Below are 13632 nucleotides of genomic sequence, written 5' to 3' on the forward strand. Positions count from 1 at the left end.
GCTTCTGTAAGAGTATTTTGGAACAAGCCCATAGCTAAAATATTTATCTAACATTTTAATAGAGCTCTTCAGGTAGTGGCCAGGCTCTCTCTGCTGCCTTTGAACTGGAGTTGAGTCATCCCCTCCCTCCTTCACTAGGTTTCTCTTAATCTGCCAATATCTATTGATGCCCCAGCACTCTAGAGAAGAAGAAAATATATTGTCATCTTTAGCCTGGCATCTTTAAGTTGCTTAGTTTCAGGAACCAGAAATGGGCATGTCTTTTTATCTGCTGAACTATTTGATACTGGAGTGGATGTGATTTAAATGGCGGTTAAAGCCTTGTCAAATATTGAATGCATTACTGTAGGCCAGTCTGTTATTCTCAGATGGCAGCCCTTGACCCGGTATGCCACTTTGATCTGCTTGCCACAGTGCTTTGTGATCCCTTATTTCCATTTTGGAATGTTTGATCCAGAGCTTTTCAGGCCTGCAGCCTAATGTGGTTCCTTTGATTAATGGTAGTTGCAAAGTGTAGCTCCTTAGTTACAGAACTTCGGGTTCTGGACGGTCTTTCTACCACAAATGCATATTCTGTGAAGAAACTAAGAGAGGGGCTCTGATGAGGGGGCTTGGTTTCAGTCACTTTTGTTTGTTGAGGACTAGGAAGAGAAGCTGGGAGGTAGGAGGGGAGTATCCTCTAAACTAAACTAAGAACCGTTGCAAGCATGACATCATAGTGCACTCCTGTAATCCCAGCTATTCTTGAGGTGTGGCAGGCGAATCACAAGTTCAAGGCCATTTAAAGCACCTTAGCAGACCATATGTCAAAACAAACTAAAAAAGGACTGGGGTAGCTCGGTGGTAGAGTGGTTGCTCCAGATTTGATTCCCAATATTGGAAGTGGGGTTGGGGCACATACTGCTTTCTTTTAAAGGAGTTTTTCTGTCTCATAAATGCTCAGCCTATATCTGCACCTCAAATATGGGGAGACTGAATGAGTTCCCTCAATCCAGGTTGTTGGCAGCCGTGTTGGGGCTGAAGCCCTTGATTCTGACAGCTGCTGGTCTGCAGCACTCACAAGATCGGCAGCGGTGCACGTGCCACTTTTAATTATCGTGGAGGAAGAAAGACCACTGCTTCTCTGTGGAGTGGCTGTGAGGCTGAGATGCAGTCAGCAGAATCCTGCCTATGCTTTGCATAAATCTGCAGCACTGGAAGCACTGCAGCAAAGTGCTAAGCAGGGCTGGGCGTGACACGGTGGCTAAGAAATGCCTCAGAAGGAACCCTTGTCTTGTAAAACATATTTACAACTAGGACTGGGCTATTTAATTTATAAAGCAAAAGGGTGAACTGGATCAGCAGAATGTAAGTGAGAGTGTGGATTGGATGGCTGATTTTTATTATTATGGCCTAATTTGGTTTATTTCTTTGAATGGCATAAGCAGCAGATTACGGACAAGATTTTCCTCCACTCCCCACCCCTCCCCTTTTTTAAAAGAATAAAACAAAACAATGAGAATGATCTTGGATTTCAAAAACAAGACAGTAGGAAATCAACCGATAGTTACTATATTGCACATTGTTAGTTGCTCAACCTCCATGCCTAAAGGCCAGCAGAGTTTTTTTTCTTAAGGGCAGAATGGTAATATGTGACATTGTAATAAGGTTTAAGAGAGGCACGTCTCATGCATGTGGCGTGAACACTCTACCACAACACTGGTGAACTGAAAGATCCTAAGTTATTTCTTTACTTCAGTTGCTATCATTTAAGAAATTTCAGGTCTGTGGCTTCTAATTTCTTTTATGCCTAAGTCTCCTGGACTTGTTTCAGGTGAGATGTAGGCATGTAAAAAAAAAATTTTTTTTTTTTGGCACTGGGGATCCAACTCACAACCTCGCGCTTGCAAGGCAGGCGCTTTTGCCGCTGGGCTAAATCCTTGGCCCTAGGCATGTAAAATTAATTAGACAATATAAGCACTAAGTTGTCTCTTCAGTTGCTATCATTTCAGAAATTTCAGGTGTGTGAAGTCTAATTTCTTTTGTGTCTGTGTCTCCTGGACTTGTTCTGGTGAGCCAGAGGCCGGAGATTGCACCCTGCTTAAGCATTTTCCTGTGTTCCTCCGAATCAGCCAGTTGCTGAGTCCCAGGCACTTCTTGCACTGGCTGCCCTTCCCACGGTGCAGGAGATTGGACTAAGTACCTAGGTTCCTATGATTTGAGGTTCTTTGAGTGGTGAAGTGTGGGGCGGGAGCCCAGCAATGCTTCCCCAATGGCAGTGGCCGGAGGGTGGTGTGGAGGGCAGGCCTCGAAGCATAGCTTCTGTAGGCCTTCAGAGGCTGACTCACCCTAGGGTGCTCAGGCCTCCATCCCTTTAAAAAATTGTTTTAAAATGCTGTTGCTACCAGGTCTGGTGGTGCACGCCTATAATCCTAGCACTTGGGAGGTCGAGGCAGGAGGATGCCTGCAAGCCTGGGCTACAAAGTGACCACCCCCCCCCCAAAAAAAGCTGTTGCTGCCTTAGGGGCAAGTAGAAATAGCCATAGAAGGTTATGATTACTTAATTTCAAAATACAAATTCCCTATGGTAAATGTGATCATTATACCTAAAATGTACCAGTTTAATAAAAAGATACACTGGTGCAATAGTCTTTGAGAGTGTCCTCTCTGTTTCTCACAAAGAATATCAGTCTGCCTCAGGATTAGTCTCTAAATGAGCAGGGACTTGGTAGATCTTTGAAGGTTTATCTACAGGAACACTTGGTCCTAGTATGAGAACCTAAGCTGCCTCACATATCTTTGTGTTGAAGAAAGTGGTGGTTGATATTAGTCATTCACAAGGTACTTTTACTGAATCAGTACTTCTCAAACCAGTCCCACCCCCAGCTTTTTTTAGACTGAGACATTCTTTTATAAAAATAAAATAAAAATGAATTATTAGAAAAAATGAAATAAAAGACTTATAAATATGAGCCTTGATTTTTTTATTAGAATTAATAGAGAGAAAATTTCTTTTGTCAGGTTGTTATAAAAGTTTCTAACTGCTTATTTTTAGTTTTTGTATTTATCTATGGCAGACTGGGAATAAACTGCAGAATGGAACTCTTTGAACTATGCTTCAAGTTGAATGAGTTTTAGTTCTGCCTGCCTCCTTCCTGCCTTCTTTTCATTCCCTTCCTTTCCTATGCATGGAAACATGATTTAAAGAGAACTTTAAAATTCTGTCTTTTGTTTTACCTTAGGTGTTACCAGGGAGGCAAGGCTGAGATTTATTGAACAGTAATTATTCTAGATACTGCACTGTGCCCTCTCTAGGCTTCCTCATTTAATCTTTCCAGTAACCATCACAGGCTGATTCTGCTAACCACATTTCACCAGTGAGGAGCATGAGGCCTGTAGAAGCAAGCAAGGTATCCCAAACTTGAGTGCTGATCTCTTGGTTTGAATTCAGTGCTGTATTTTTAGCCTCCTGGGTTTTGAATTCCATTTAGACTATGACTGTTTTAGTAAAGGAGTGAATTTTCAAGATGTATTTGAAGGAGGAAGGCTCATGGAAAGAAATATGAAATAGGAGTATAGTTGATAGCACATTTAGAGCAAAATAGAGTAGAAAGCTGCAATGCCAGGGAAAATGAAACATTTTTTGAATGGCTGTGGTAGGCATTGCTGTTATTTACATGAGCTTAACAGTAAAATTACCTTGATTGAGAGGAAGCATACTTTCTAAACCCAGGTACAAACTCCTGCTGGGTGGGGCTGGGGGGTGAATTCTGCAGACCAAACAGGCCTCATTTGTTTATCTCCAAGTGCTTTTTTTTTTTTTTTTTTGGCCTGTAGTTTTTTGCTTGCTGAGCTGTCAGTTTAATTTACTGTCTAAAGCTCAGCCTATTATTTCTCAGGTTTGCTGCCCTACAGGTACACTGTAAAGGATTTCTGTGAAATTCTGGAGCAGCTTTTAGTTTCAAAATGCCAAGGCTTTGTGCTTGTGAAAATAGGTTGTGTTTGACTTCTTGCTTGATCTTCTTTGTTTTGTTTCTGAAGCTGAGCTTGGGTTAGAAGGATGATGCTAGAAGCAATTTAAAGGGCACATCAAAATTTTAGTGTAATACTGAACTATTGATTGTTGACTTATTTGTGGATTTAATGCAGACCCATTTCCTTACTTAGTGTCTAACTGGCCATTAAGCTCTGGCAGTGTGCCGGAATGTTGAAATCTTGATCGCATAATATGATTTGGCTGTCTAAGGGTATTATGTGCATTTGATTTTTAAAGATACAGACAAAGATCTCAACCTTACATATACTCTGAAATGCTGAAAATAATTTATCTATACCAAAATTACTCACTACTAGGAGACAGCAGAAAAGTGAGTGATTGAAATTCAGAATGTTTAACATCTGACTTCATACAAATTGTTATTCTCTGGACTAATTGGTCCTTATATGTAGACTAACAGCAAATCAAGAAGAAATGACTAAGCAGGGGACTAAAAGGGGGTGGCACTGAGTGTGCAAGGTCACAGTTAAGCAATAGAAATGACTATCAGCATTCACCTGGTACCAGTCTCCAGGCTCGGAGTTGACATTAGAATGTGACTCCAGGGCTGTTGCGGTGTTCTGCTTATGGAGGGAGCTGGACAGAGGCTCTTGGTGCCTAGAGGAAGAGTGGTCATTGATTGCAAAGAAGTTCTACCCTTTTCTTTCATAACCTGGGCACCTTTTGACTGAGTGAGAGGGCGTTCCCTCTCTTCTTTGAGTTATGACTGAGGGAGAGATACTTTGGAATCATTAAATACGAGATTTTTGAGAGAAAAAAAGAGGACTGATTTGAAACTTACTTTTCACCTGTAATTACAAAGTAAGACATGTTTAATTTTAAAAACTGGGAAATTGGCTTCAATGTGCACTTTTTTTCTTTTTATTTTTTAACTTATGAAACAAGGTCTTACTATGCAGTTCCAGTTGGCTTTGAACTCACTGTGTAGTCCAGGCTGACCTCGAGCTCACTTATCCCCCTGACTCCTCATACTGAATATTAGGATTATGGCTATATACTGCCGTGCCTGGCAGTGTGCACTTTCTTGACTGCTGCACTGGCTGTGAAGTTGTTAGAAGAGCCACTATTTTGAATGTGTTGAGCTGTTTGCACCAGATACTTGACACTGTAGAAGATCTTCTGTTTGAAAGTACAAGGAAAATTGGTATATTTTAACAGAGAAGTGAAGCATTATCACATGAAGTGTGTTTTAGAGATAGAATATAAATTGGGCCTCATAGCTCAGAATTGTTCGATTCTTATATTACCCAGTCTTTTCCTTGGTTTTGTAATAGAAGAACTTCCTGTTGTGTGAAAAGAAATCTGAGACGTAAATTTTCCAGCCATTACATCATTTCATTATTCCCCTCAGACCATTTGGAAGGCTGCTTATTTTGGGGGGCTGGAAGACCTTAGAGAAGTTCTGTGACTTTGTCCTAATTTGGAAGATGTGGAGGGAAGTAACAGGTCAGGAATTTTGTGTGAACTTTGAAGGATTCATCATAATTACCGTTTGTTTAAGCCTTTCGGTGGACTTTTTTTGTCACCCATTCGTTCCTCACTACAGAGTTTGAGATGGGTTCAGCAAGTGCTATCATCATGTTTATTTAGAAAGGAAAGAAATTGAGACCAAGACAGGTAGAATATGAAGCCACGTAAACCTTTACACCTTGCTCTATATTTTACCTTGCTGAGTGAGTCATTAGGTGGTGAGCTTGGGTAACTACAATAATATATTTTTTTAAAAGACATTAAGCCAGTTCCTTTATCACTGATCAGATTTCTTAACATATGTCTCTATATTTCATTTTGGATCTTTTCTTATCAAATTTTTGAAATGTTATTTCCATTTTATTTCTTCCTAGGTAAAAGACTTACTGATTAACTAAATTGGTTGTAAAGATGACGGTGCTACTACTTAAAGAGTAATTTGGAATTTATTGACTTCTATAGACTTTTGAGTGTTGACAAACTTCACTTATTCCATCAATATGCTTTGAAACAAAAAGTGGTACTGAAGTTTGTTGTTGCTATTGCTGCTGCACCTGCTGCTGCTGCAGTTCCTTGCTGTTCCTCTTCAAGGGGCTCAGGGTGTCTTAAAATTTGTACCGTAATAGTTGAGCCGGTCGGGGGTAATTATGCTGAGTAGGTCATTGGTGCCAAGCAAATGTATAGCACCAAACCAGAATAAATGCCCTATTTGGAACCTTGGGTGTTCCAGACTCAGGATTTAGAGCAGATTAGGAGAGAAGTAGTTTTTGTGTTTGTTTTTGCCTCCCTCTCTCTGTTTCCTTCCTCCTTTCCTTCTTCCCTCATTTTTTATCCCTCCTTCCTTTCTCCTATCATTCTTTTTGTTTGGTTTTGGTTTGTCTTTTTTCCTTTTTTTTGGTCTGGTTTTGTTCTTAGTTTCCTTCTGTTTTTTGCATCTCTCTCTGCCACACATCACCCTCGCCTTGGCCTGTTAGACTGGCTTTCACCAGGAACTGCGACTGCTAATGAGAGTGTACCAAGCCCTTCAAAGGCCCTGGGGCAGAAGAAAGATAGAAAACATTGTTGTAGGATTTATTCCTTTTTACTGATCAAGTACTAGCTATGAAGTACCAGCTGTTAGGATGACTCCTGTAGCCTGGCAGTGTATACCCAAGAAGACTGTCTTGCCCTGGGGAATGAACACATCTAGGTGTGAGGTTGAGCTGGGCCCAGAGCTGGCCTCACCCCCTATCATGGATAGGTCTCTTCTTTGTTTCCCCACCAATGAGTGTGCACTCATTACTAGTTTTTCCAACTAGCTAATTTACTCAAGTTTTGATCCTTCTGTCTGCGTATCTCTACGTATCTATCTATCTATCTATCTTATCTATCTATTTTTGTACATCTTGATCTTTTAGTGAATACCCTGAAATGCATTTCTTTATTTTTGGCCCTTGCCTGAGCCCTTAGGTGATTTTCTAGGCTCGATTTTTAGTGTCTGATTTGAGTTGATATTGAATATTTGTAAGAGTTTTCTATGATATAGTAAACTGAGGTTTTATTTGATTTTTTTTTTTTTTTTTTTTTTTTTTTTTTTTTTTAGTCAATGCTAAATAAAAAGAGTATGCGGAGGAAAGTATTCCAAAGAAAACTGGACTGTGGTTGTATCTCTCAAGTGTTTTGGGAATGAAGTTACAGGTTACCTCTGAACCATGCGTGCAGCATTTGTTAATTATTCACCCTACCATCCCTTTTCTGTGCATTGTCTTTTCACTCTGTTAGTGATTTCTTTTGATTTACAAATATTTCTTAATAAGATGGGGTCCCAGTAGTTGATTCTTTTATTTTTATTTTTTTTTTTTTTTTTTGGTCTTTCTCCTTTCTATCGGTACCAGGGATTGAACTCATGACTCCCTGCTTGAGGCAGGTGCTTATGCTGCTGAGCTAAATCCCCAGCCCTTTTGTTTAGAGCTTTCTTAGAACAAGAGAAGCATTGAAGAACCCTTTGGGCATCTAGGCTTTTCACTGAGGGTTAAAAAGAGAGTGGAACCACATGTTTCATCTGTATTTTTTATATTAACTTTCTTCTTCAAGATGGTTTTCATTGCTTCTGTATTCCTCTCATGCCCATACATCTTTGGCAACTAGAACCAAGCCTTTGGTCAGTATTTTGAAATTCGGGTGGGGCCCAGACTAGCTGCGTCAGTCACCTGGGAACTTTTTAGAAACACACATTGTCAGGCAACACTCCAGACTGACATTATCCCTGGAGTTTGGAGCCCAGAATCTGTTTTAACCAGTGTTCTAGTTGGTTTGTTTGAGACCTGCTAGGTTACATCAGCAGAGAAGTTGGCTTTTCTGGATCCCTTTGCTGACTTTTTGAACTTTTTGACTAACCTTGAATTTTTCTCTAAAATAAACTAGTACCAGTCTGCAAAACAGTTTAACTTTGAAGTGTTTGCATCTATAAAGAATTTGTAGCCACCTTTGATTTTAATCTGTTTTGTTAAGGACAAAGTCAATAAAATGTAGTTTAAAAACTTACAGGATTTATCAATTATAATGTGTTTCACTGTGGAGGTAATGAATCAGATATTGGGGCGCTAGCTCAAAATAAATTGCCTACAAAGCAGTCAGACTCAGAGGAGAGTGAAAAAGAGGGGGACACAGAGGAAAGGGATGTGGGGATTAATAATCCAATCTTGGTTAATCATCATTATCCTCTCTGATTGCTGCGAGCGGATGTGCTATTGCTTCTGCAAATGTTAATAATTCATGGATGGACTATGCCAAAAGGAGGCCTTAAATCTGGTCTCTCAGCAGATTAAATACACCGTCTGCCATCAGTAGGAGCCAGGAGAAATGAAAGATGGACTTGTTTTTATTTATTACCCTCTTCCTTTCTTTCCAGCTTTGTTCATTCTCATTTTGGTTACCTTTATATTTGCTACTCTGTCTAGTTCCCCCCTTAGTCCCCTATTAAATGCTGAGGGTCCTGGGTTTACTGTTAATAACATTAGATTTTACTTTTCCTTAGCCGTTAGTAACAACAGATGCCATGAGAGAAAGCAGAGAGTCAGAATAAAGTATTTCCTTGGAAATGTCTAAATCAGTCTGCATATTTGAAAAATGTATTAAAATGTGCAGCTTGTGTTTTAGAAAGTGTTTGAAATGGCTTCTTTTTGCTTTGAAGTACAATCCTGTATAGGCGGCTGAAGATATAAGTGGTATTCTTTAGGAGTCTGGGGGTATTTTCCCATTTTATAGCTAGAGATACTGAGGTGAAATGCAAGATACAGAGTTGCCTGGAACCCATTTGTTCTGACTCCAACTTCAGTATACTTTCCACAAGACTTAATTTTCTCTTGATTTTAGAAATTGTATGTAGGTGCCAATATGAGACACATCACCAGATTGAGTTCTAATAATATATAGGTAGCTTCGTAGAAATAGTACTGGTTAAATTTTAAATAATAGTTTTCCCAGAAGCAGTCTGAAGAGGCTGACACTCTGTAGTTATATAAACATTTTCTAGACTTTTTTCCTGAGAATCTTCTTGGCTAATCACTTCTGTCGAACACACCACACAGCTTCTTGGCTAATCACTTCTATTGAACACTTTTCCTGTGTATAATGCCTTAAGTACACTAAATGGCTATAGTATAGTCCAGTGGTGGTGAACCTATGGCATATGTGCCACAGTAGGCTTTTTGCATCAGTGAAAGCTCTAAACAGTTTACCATCACTGGTATGGTCTCTACCCATAAGATACTTTCAGCGTTTTAGGCTGACTGATGGGATTTGGCTGCTTGAAATACCCCAGTGTTGACTTAGGAAGTGAGTTGGCAAAATAGCAAAACTGGAAGTATTTTAGTCTCCCTGCTTGTTTGCTAGAGGGTTTAATGTTAAGAAACATGTTAATAAAATGGTACCTTTGTTTTTAAAACCATTTCTGCCATGCCCCTGCAGGAAGGCTGGTAGAGAGAACAGTGTAGAACAGATTTTTTAATCAGTGTGTTAAAAAAAAAAGTTTCAGAATTGCAGATTCCTATGTTCCTATTTTAGAGATGACACGGGCACAATACAGGGAGGAAAACCTGACACATTATTGGGTGGTGTGAACTTATGGTGCCCAAAGAAGGCTGTGCCTCTCCTCCTATGGTGCTTGGTCCTGCCCAAACTGTTAGATAAGGAAAGGCAAGAGATCCCCTCTTTTTCCCATCCCTTCATGTGGGACCAGCATCCCATATCTCATCACTGTGTTCTGTTTCAGATTCATTTTGTTGTCCTCATATAATTTTTACTCTGGCTGTTTTTACTATTTTTTTCCCTTGCATCATTGAATATAATTTTATTAAATCTTGGTGCCAAATTTGTTACTCTGAAAAATGTAATATTTAATTTTATAGTAGAGATTAATAAGAAAATAAGATGACTACAAGTTTTCTTCTTTAAAATTTCAGAAACCTACATTTTGTATATGTTACTACATAGAAAATTCTATCCCCCAAAGTAAAATAAATAGTTCTTTTTCTCTTGTTTAAATTGTTGCAGCCCAGATAATTTTGCTAATCCTGTTCTTTTTCTTTAGGAGTCTTTTTAAAATCCGTATCGAGCCTTATCAGTGTTTTTCAACTAGTAGCACAAATAATAATTATGTGCAGTAAAATTTAAATGAAAACTAAGTTTTCTTCAAAAAATTTTCCCCAAAATTTTCTTCTCAAATAATAGTAATAATACAGTAACCAGGTGTGGAGGCTTATGTCTGTTATCCCAGCACTTGGGAGTCTGAGACAAGAAGAATCACTATGAGTGCAAGGCCAACCTGAACTGCATAGTGAAACCCTATCTCACAAAGACAACAGCAATAAAAAAAGGTAATAATATAATCGACTCTGCTCTTTTTTTTTTTTTCCTCCTTTTTGCCATGCTGGGGCTCAAGCCCAGGACCTCGTACATGGTAGTTGGGTACTTTTTGGTCCTAGGGTTGATGGACCCTACTTTTTTAAAAAATTAATTTTTTTTTTTTTTTTGTCTTTTTGAGACAGAGTCTCACTATGCAGTTCAGGCTGGCCTTGAGCTCACTTTGTAGCCCAGGCTGGTCTCAAACTCGTAAAGAGCCTCCTGCCTCAGCTTCCTGAGTGCTGGGATTATAAGCATGAGCTACCACATCCAGCTGGACCCTCCTTTAATAAGTAGATCCAAACTTTGAATATTTGGATTTATAAAGGAAATCTTGGGACAATGTTTAGTTTCAGTGTTACTTCACATAACAGTTTCTCTGCTGAATTTAAAATAGATTTTGTTTGAAAGAATTCTATTTACAATCAACCTGGCAAGAAATACATCTGTTGTGTAAAGTACATTGGTAACAAGAACAGCAATGTAGAAGCCAAGTTAATTTGCAGCCATCATTGTACCCTACGTAACAACTTAATATTCTATGACGTCTGGGGTCTTCGAGCACTTTTGCTTGGTGCAGTGTGACATAGTGCTGTGCAGAGAGCTAGCTCTAAGGAAGTCAGAACCTGGGGTGGGTCACTGCATGACCTTGGCTGCCAGCATCTGAGCTTCTGAGAGTCTTTTATTTTCTGAATCTTTGCCACAAGGGAAATGAATTTCCTCTGAAATTTTATGGCTATGAATTTGATGAGTCTTCATAAAGTTTATTATTTCATTTATTCTGTTTCATTGCAGTAGAACTAAACATTCTCTGTTGGTTCTTGCCAAAAGTCTCATTTGTTTCCTCTCTCTGGACATTGCAGTCTGCATGATACTGAAAAGAGGGGGTAGGCTGGAGGGGCAGTGCACTGACCGGAAAGAATTCATTCTGTTTTGAAACCTGGAGTTTGCTTAAAACTGCCCCAAATTGCCCTGGAGTAGTACTTGTGAAGCACGTGTCCTCATCCCTTTTTAGGCTCATTAGTAACTTATTTTACTGGGGAACTACTTCTGGGAAACTTTTTAAAGTGAAAAATCTTACTTCTGAATTGTTTTCACCAAGAATGTTAAGTTTCCAGCAAACTGGTAAGCACTGTTGTCACCCATTTAGGTTGCTAATCATACCAGAGGTGAAAAGAACCCCACCCTGGGACTGCAGGAATTCATCTGCTTCTCCAGGCTGGTAGGGCGTCCTGTTCACTGATGTCTCTTGACCTTGGAGAAACTAGCTTGAGTATGAGCACAAGAGAATAAACCTTAATTTGTTTTAGTGCAAAATAAAGACATAAATTGTGTTTATTGATTGACTACTTACATATAGTGTTCCTTCTCACTTAAAACAACATCAGGGTGGGATGAAATGTCTACTATAAAGTAGCAGATTCCTTTTTCATTGTCAACTGATTTGTAAGGACAGATGGGCTGTGAATGCCACACCACTAGGACTTTGGGCCACGGCCAGGATCTTCTCATTTTCCCTGGTTGTAGGTGCGTGTGAGAAGGTAGCTGACTTTGGGAATCAAATACTGCCTGTGATGATGCTTAGTCACAAAGAAGAGTTTGGTGGCTTCCATGTTGGTTAAGAACCACTGCAGCATCCATCTTATCACCGATATCTGGAACTGTCTCAGGAAGCTGAAGAGATTGAAAGGATCAAGCAAAAGTAATATTTAGCCCCCCCTTTAAGTAATTGTCTGCATCTACCTAGATGGGGTCCAATGAGCTGAAAAATTAGTGAAGTGGTTTTGTTGGGTACCCATTAAGAATAATAGCACTGTGGTAGGAACGAAAGAGAATTAGAATAAATAAAAATTCTAGACTGCTCTCTAGAAGCTCCTTGTCTTCTATGTAGAGAACAGAGCTATACTCCTGCAAATGACAGGCAAAATGGAATAGGAGTGATAGGAGATAACTAAATGCTGTGGCAGTTCAGAGGAGGTACAGGGACACTAAATGATCACTCAATTCTGGGGAAGTTGGAGAGACTTTCTGGAACAACTGGGACCTGAATGGACCTTGAAAGATGAATGATTTTGGTTGCTGAAGGATATGAGAGTAATGACCTCATCAAAGCCAGCGAACGGAGATCAGAGGTTGTGTCCTACGAAGTCCTGCGATCAGGGAAGGAGGGCCAGATGTAGACAGGGTGACTATGAAGCAGTGGAGTGTGAGTGCCTGGTACTGTTGAAAGTTTAAGAGCAGGTAAATGTCGAGAAAAGAAGAGGGTGCATTAATGCTTATAGAATTTGGATTGGCCAGTAGAAAGCTACCTGCTGACCTATTGTCCAGAGGCAGTTGAAATAAGCCAGGAGGTGATAACAGGTAATACCAGGGAAGTGGCCAAGAAAACAAGAAAGGATGTGTCAGAGAATTTGAAATAAAGCATTTTCTACATTTGGTGTTTGATGGGCTTTAAGATGTTCAGAAGTAACAGGAGGTTTGGGAGCAAAAAGGATTGTTTCTTTTTGGTCCAGGTTGAAAAACTAGGAAGATTAACTAGATTGATAGTTGAAATTTCCCTTGACTTTTGTTGTTTTGCCAAAATTTCACCCTGGAAATGGCTCCGAAAACATTTAGGTTTAGGTTAAGAAGTACTGCTCAGAAAACAGCTGTAATAAATTTTCTAGAGCCACTGGCCTAAAGGTAAGAGTTGTGGCAATGAAATACATGTTTTGGGAGGGGAAATGTATGGCAGGGGGCAAGGAGCCCCAGGTGTCAGGAAGGAAAGAAGAGCCAAGAGGAGACTGGTGATGGTGGGCTGGGAAGAGAACCAGGATCCAGCTATGCCTTGAAAAGCTGAGGGCATCAAAGGTGGGGAGCAATCATCCAGCCCCACTTGGCCTCTCATTGTTTATGCTTAAAAGTATAACTTGATCTTCCTAGCAGCGCAGTAAGCCTGGCAGATGAACGGAGCCCACTATGGATCTGTAAAATTATGATTTCTGGGTAAAGTCCTGAGTACAATTAGTGTACTTACAGAGCTTTTGGTTTGTTTACTTGAATATGATTTTATCTGGCAGTTGTTCCAGTTCTACTTAAACCATAGACTTTCATTGCTTTTCCCCCCTATTCTGTTAATGTCTACATGTGTGCTATCCCTTGAATTAAACCAAGAGAGTTTTCTACCTTTTTCTGTTTGCTTTAGTTGTTTTCACACTTAGGCCTATATAAAGTTAGAAACACAAAATTAAACAGTGGGCTACCCA

At 39.7% G+C, this 13632-nt stretch overlaps 1 protein-coding gene and 1 non-coding gene across 3 annotated transcripts in view; one reads left to right on the forward strand and one right to left on the reverse strand.

Annotated features, from left to right (window-relative positions):
• Positions 1-13632, forward strand: part of Nup93 (nucleoporin 93) — a 104684-nt gene that overhangs the window by 32196 nt on the left and 58856 nt on the right. The gene's annotated exons all lie outside the window — the stretch shown is intronic.
• LOC111757477 (small nucleolar RNA U13) lies at positions 1615-1715 on the reverse strand. The gene has a single exon (XR_002791820.1). It is a non-coding gene; the product is annotated as a small nucleolar RNA U13 (small nucleolar RNA).

This window comes from Cavia porcellus, unplaced genomic scaffold, assembly GCF_034190915.1.
Source record: "Cavia porcellus strain 051 isolate PalLab524CR breed Dunkin Hartley unplaced genomic scaffold, mCavPor4.1 scaffold_4, whole genome shotgun sequence".
Taxonomy (NCBI): domain Eukaryota; kingdom Metazoa; phylum Chordata; class Mammalia; order Rodentia; family Caviidae; genus Cavia; species Cavia porcellus.